The sequence below is a fragment of the Ceratosolen solmsi genome, unplaced genomic scaffold, assembly GCF_000503995.2.
Source record: "Ceratosolen solmsi marchali unplaced genomic scaffold, CerSol_1.0 scaffold8, whole genome shotgun sequence".
NCBI classification, from domain to species: Eukaryota; Metazoa; Arthropoda; class Insecta; order Hymenoptera; family Agaonidae; genus Ceratosolen; species Ceratosolen solmsi.
This window is the reverse complement of record NW_011948439.1, coordinates 745,341-752,133: the sequence shown is the minus strand read 5'-3', so window position 1 is coordinate 752,133 and position 6,793 is coordinate 745,341.

Sequence of the window (6,793 nt, the reverse complement as noted above, 5' to 3'; positions counted from 1 at the left end):
GGGGCGGGGGGGAAGGGGGCCGGAGGCGAGAGCCGTGTTTAGCAACGACGGAGACGGCGGTAACAGTGCAACTCGTGCGCATTAGTTGGCGCTGGTTTTCCCGGGGAGGTGGGATCGTTGCATAAGAGCCGTCACGGCGCGCCGTCGGTGCCTTGGCCTTGACTTTGGCACTTGGTTACGACGACGACGAACGGTTTCGCAAGAGCTTAGACACGCTCACCCGCTTATCCGGCGGCGACGGCGGCGACGGCGGTGGCGGCGGTGGCGGCGGTGGCGACGGTGGCGACGATGGCGACGGTGGCGGCTCATGGGCGCGTGGGAAAGGAGGAGCATCGAACGAAGTGTACTCCATACATTAGCTGAGATTTTCGTTGCGAGCGCTTGCTGAAGAGCAAGAGGTTTCGATCGGTTTCGATCAGCGGCCAGGACGTGAAAGTCGCGGAGGGCGATCATTTTTTTTGTTTCTTTTTTTTTTTTTTTTTGCTACTAGCTGCTTCGGCCACGTGGTTGGCAAATAGTTCCCACTCCCAGGAATCCATAATCTTTTACTTTGTTCTCTCGAGCTAATGATCGATCGAGCGTATGGAGCGTTTCTGCTACTGATAAATTTTGAGGTATAAGAAAATCTAATGGGCGATTGGCCAGGACCTTTTTGAGAATCGACATTATTCATCAATTTGCTTCGCGTTCATTCTCGAAACATATAAACTAGATTCTTTGTCCGGACGCGTTATGCTTACGGCTTCACCGTAATTGCTGCCCGATGCTTTTTCTCTCCAAGGGGATCGAATAAAAATCATATGTAATAAAATACTGTGATCTTTATATAATAGGGATTTAAAAAATTTCTAAAAACATCAACGATTGTTTCTTATATAAACTCGTGGTTTCACTTATCTGGCTAAAATGTAAGACAATGTAATATCACGCGTTAGCCAACGAAATAATCATTCACTTTTGTTAGATATTTTCAATTACTTGTTTTAAAAAAAGAAAATTACTCGTATATTATGTTAAAATGTGCTATCTAATCGAGGTGTCACTTGATATAGATAAAAAAGAAAAGAAAAAAGAAGAGGAAGAAAGAAATTTTTAACTATGAGAGCGCATTATTTTAATTAAGAAGTAAGATGCCTTACTTGAGAAACTTTTTTTCACGAGTAAAATATAAAGAATAACTTATGTACAATGTGAACAATTCTTACTAATTAATTATAATTATATATCTATCGTTACTGTTCACTATTCATATTTTATAGTTATTATATATTTATATATATATAGTTGTTGTACATTATTCATGAATTAGAAATTGCATCAATCGGTAAAAGTTTATTTCAATTAGGAACAATTCAATACAAACGATGCTGATATAGCATTTCAATTAAAATTACCTTATTCTTTTATTTTTACAAAATTATGTGAAATAATCATTTCTATAATCATGATTACGTAGCTGTTCCGTGATTTTCAGATTTTTCTACAACAAAATATCATTATTATGGTAATGTAATATAACTTGTAAATAACACATGGTGCACGTCAATATCCAACAAATTATGCTCATAGTCTTAAGCGGTTTAAATGCATAAAACTAAATATAAAATATTATTATCGTCATCATTATTGTTATTGTTGTTATTGTTGTTATTGTCGTCGTCGTAAATATAAAATATTATTATCGTCATCATTATTGTTATTGTTGTTTATTGTTGTTATTGTCGTCGTCGTTGCTGCTGTTGTTGTTGTTGTTGTTATTATTATTATTATTATTATTATTATTATTATTATTATTATTATTATTATTTATTTATTTATTTATTTATTATTAATTATTATTATTATTATTATTATTATTATTATTATTAATTATTATCATTATTATTATTATTATTATTATTATTATTATTATTATAGGTATGGTTATTTATTTTATTTCATTTGAATGGCTATTTAATTGCTGGCTGCATTGATTTTGATAAATGAAGAAGTGTATGCACAAGCTGTTTATAATTATATGTTGCCGGACGGAATACTGCGAATAAATGTTCATTTATGGGCGATAATTGTGATCGATTTTTATATTTAAGGTAAGTATACGTATCGCGATATGTATATAGCCTCATCATATATTTTGAATATGATGCACGTACAAATTTTATAAAACGACTCGTATCAGATACGAATTATAAGATTTATTGTGCATATTTTATCATACATTACGCTCGGGTTGCAATTAAGCTTGTAAATTCTAGGTTATATTATTATTATTATTATTATTATTATTATTATTATTATTATTATCATCATCGTTGTTGTTGTTGTTGTTGTTGTTATCATCGTCATCATCGCAATCGTCATTGTTATTATTATTATTATCGTTATACATATAAATATATATATATATATATATATATATATATATATTTTTTTTTTTATTGGCAATAATTGCATTAATTGGGCTGTCGATAGTTTCAATAAAATTAGATATGATTTTTCAGGATTGCGGGCTTACGACGAATGCTTAGCGTACAATATTAACGAGGCAAAATCGTCACTTTGTCTAGTTGTATATCGAGCAGAGAATTTTCCTAGATGTGCCATTATGGAAACTTACTTTTACTACGTCAAAGGTTTAATGAAAACAAAAAGTGTCTCGTAATATTTGCTCCTTTTACCTCTCATCGACTATTATACGTTACATTTGGACCGAGAAGTATTCGTAAAAATTATCGTCGAGTTATCATCATGCTCTAAGAGAAATGCCCATAGGCTGTAGTGAAATAAACATAATAATTTCATATTTCTCAGATGGCATCGAACGGTCCAATAACTATTCGCAATAATAACGAAGGCGCCTAAGTATAGGATAAGGTAGAGCGACATTAGACTAAATCATCGATAATGGAACAGTGAGGATATTCCGAGGCACGAGGCACCGAAATGAACAAAGGGATAAGAACTCGAATGGGACAGGAGCAAGAGGTCGAGCGAGAAAATCGCACGAAAAGCAAGAGCATTAATTAGCGCGCGTCGAGCCAGTGAAATGAGCGCACTCGCGAATAAGGCCAAGTCGATGCTGTCGCCGAGGAAAAAGCGCCTCGACGATTACGTTGGCCCGCGATCCGAAAGTCCGGAGGACCTCCCAGAACAACGTTCTCTCGGCCGCGCGTCCTATGAAAAATCATTACGCTCGGATAATCTCCGGGACCACAGGTCCATTACGTCGAGAGCCGCGTTAGATAATCGGCCGCGTAATCGTTATGCGATGCTCCGGCGAACTCTCCAGCGAAATGAAATTCTGTGAAAGGACGGGCGCGCGGGAGTCGTTTTTTTTTTCCCCCGAGAGCCTGCGCGGAGAAAGTAGGCGCGCACACACGTCCGTTTCGTCTCCGTATCCTTATCTACCATCGCCTCGCTATTGTCTGTCTGGCCTCTATTGCGAAATTATTGCGGACTCGAGGGTACGGTGAGGTGGTGAGGTTGCCCCGTTGCACAACTCTCAGCATTGAAATTATTGCTTGAAGGCTAAAGTCCGGATGTGTCCATGAATACACCTATGCTGGCCTATGCTAACGCGAGCTAAGCAATTGTAGCAATGTTGAGGTCGGCATTGGTTATGCTTATGAAAAGCTGCTTGGAGTCACTGTCGACGGAGGCTGCAAGACCAAAATGTAATCATTAGAGAGTTCTTTGAGACGTTTTGATTATTGCATTTTTCTTTTGTCGCGTTTAACGATGAAAAACTAATGCACGGATTTCAGATTGAAATGAGAAAGAAAGAAGAGTAAGAAAATGTCGAAAAATACGCGCATATTCTTCTTTTCGGCAAAAATTATCCCTAAAATAGTGTTTATGAGTACTCGCACTGACTTAAATTTGATTTACAAAAGTCATTCCGCTATACTCGCCAATTACTAGATCTTCAAAGTCAAATCCCATCACATAGCTATAAAAATTAGCGCCGAGTGATTTAAAAAAAAATCTTATTATCGTTGTTATTATTATTGTTATTATCGTTAAATTCTATCCATTCATTTAAATTTATGAATTAAAACTCTATTAAATGCCTATTACAGTCTTGAGAATTACAAGTACTGTGCACGCTAATGATAAGAGTACAGTTTTGTATTCATAATAATGATAATACGTTACCTTGAATAATTTAATTTATGGAACAGTTATAATAAAATCGTGAAGTGTCATGATTCAAATTGTACATCCATATTAAAAGTAATATGAAGTTCTATTAATCACACGTATGACGGAGAAAAAGTGAAGATGTTACTCAAGTTTTTTTCTCAATAAATAACTTGATCTCGAATCTCTGATAATCTTGAAAAAGAAGTGTTATTTCTTTAATTAGATAAAAAAAAAAAATTTCACTTCAATTACATAAATACTCGATTTCGAAATGTTAGAAACATTCGCTTAGCACTAAGTATAAATTACTCATTTAAATTAATTATAAATTACTCGTTTAATCATTAATATTCCATTAAAAGTAAGTAGAAGAGTTTTATCATAAGACTATAATCAGAGCGTAAAAGAGCATAATCATATGTATATTTATAATATTTTTTTCGTGCCTTTAAATACATTCAAATCAATGATAAGGGCCATTCTAATTCTTATTTTGTTTAGTGATACGGAAAGCTCAAATAAAATTGTAGCTTAAGTAAATATTGCATTTAATATTGCAAGCAATGTAACGTTTAATATTTATTACGCTTAATCCGTACGAATTAGATTTCGTTCTGTCTCTCTCTCTCTCTCTGTGTGTGTGTGTGTGTGTGTGTGTGTGTGTGTGCGTGTGTGTGTGTGTGTGTGTGCGTGTGTGTTTCACCTAACTTACCATCCACGTTTATGCTTATTTTTTCAAAAAGAAACACTAGGACAAGATATTGAAATTATGACAATGAGCAACTACTCGAATGCCAAGAAATAAAAGTGATTCCTCGCGATAAGTCAGTTAAAATTGTTCTTACAAACAAAGAATAAACAATCGACATACAGACGTCGAAAGTTGCACACACCTCGGTAGATGTAGAAAATTCCTTTTCTCTTTGAGAAGAGCCCATAATGGCGACAAAATGCCACTTGTCCTGATTCAGACGCGCCTGGCGCCACTTGTGAATTATGTGACTCTGAGGCCTGCCGGTGTCGATGTCAGTTTCACACCAACGCAGACAGAGAGAGGGAGGGAGAGAGAGAGAGAGAGAGAGAGAGAGAGAGACCAACAGACAGACAAAGCCTGAAGGGAAAATAGAGAGTAAAAGAGACAAGACTAAAGAGAAAGGAACATCTCTTAATGTTATCGGTTCTGTTAGAAAATTGCTTTTCAGAGTATTGATTGTAAAAACAGGAACAGTCAACGTTTTACTATACTTTTAATGATTCCTAATGACTAATTGTTTTGTATTGAAGATCACCGCAATGGGCTCTGAAACGTCTTTCACGTATCTTATGTTTGTTTTATATAAAATATTTTATCATCATTCGGACGATTCCATATTTAAGAAGTATGCAATCTTTCATTTATTTGGAAACTCCATTTTTAAATTAAGCTTTACTTCAATTATTCTTGAAATATTAAAACCACTTCAAAATACGAAAATATTTGAAAAATCGTATTCACTTTATTTGAATATATATTGTAATAATATATATATATATTACGGACTAACTTTTACTCTCAAATAACTAGAGTAATATAATGTTAAACGAGGGTTAACTAGATTTTAATTTATTTTATTTCATATTATATTGGAAAATAATCAAATTGTTATTATAATAAAATTTTTATTTCAATTAAATTTAAAACTAACATTTTATTGTAAGAGGTGTATAACAGATTGTTCGTGTTATGTGATTTTAACATTTTCGAAAATTTAAAGCTTTCTCTGCTGAAAGTACATTTAGTATGTTTAAAATATCAGTAAGTGATCTCAAATCCAAACATTTTTAACATTATTTAATGTGCTATATTTTTCCATATAAATTGTATTTAAAAAACTCTAACAATATGGTTCAATGCTAAATTCTAAATGATTTAGTATGTGTAAATTTTATGTTTACATCGTAAAATTCCCCCCCCCCCCCTGATTCTTCTCACGCGCATATATACGTTTAATTAAAAAAAAAAAATGAAATTTCACCATTTCGATAAACAATATTCACGTATATGGGAATAATACATTAATACATTATAAATATAGACTGAAAATTTTTTTCGACTACGTTTCATGTGTAATAACTCCGTTTTTGCTGCACATCGCCTTATCCATTGTGTTATATTTATTAAACGATTATTTTGTAAAAATTAAAATTATTCATTTTATTAAGAGAGAATCGAAGTTCTTAGTAGATAGACTACGAGTACTTAGTATGACTTGATAAATAATCTATAATAATACATTCAAAAATATTTTTATGCATAAGTAAAAAATTGAGATGTGACAGAGTCCTAGCAAGTTAATAATATATTATTTATACATTAATAAACCGTTTATTAAGCCATTATAGTAATCGTTCGCTTTAAGACTGAAAGAGCATACATGAGAATTAATTTATCGTACTTATTTAATAACATTTACTTAGTTAATAAAGCTTTGTCCAAAGCGATAATGGTCCCTACAATTGTTAAATTCATTAAATCCATGTGTTGAATAATATTGTTCATTTAATTTCAGAATAGTTGGTCGTTATAGATAAAAATTTCCGTACGAAAGTATTACTTGTTGGTTAAGTTTTGAGTATCCAAACGTAGGGATTAAATTAAAACGAACCTATT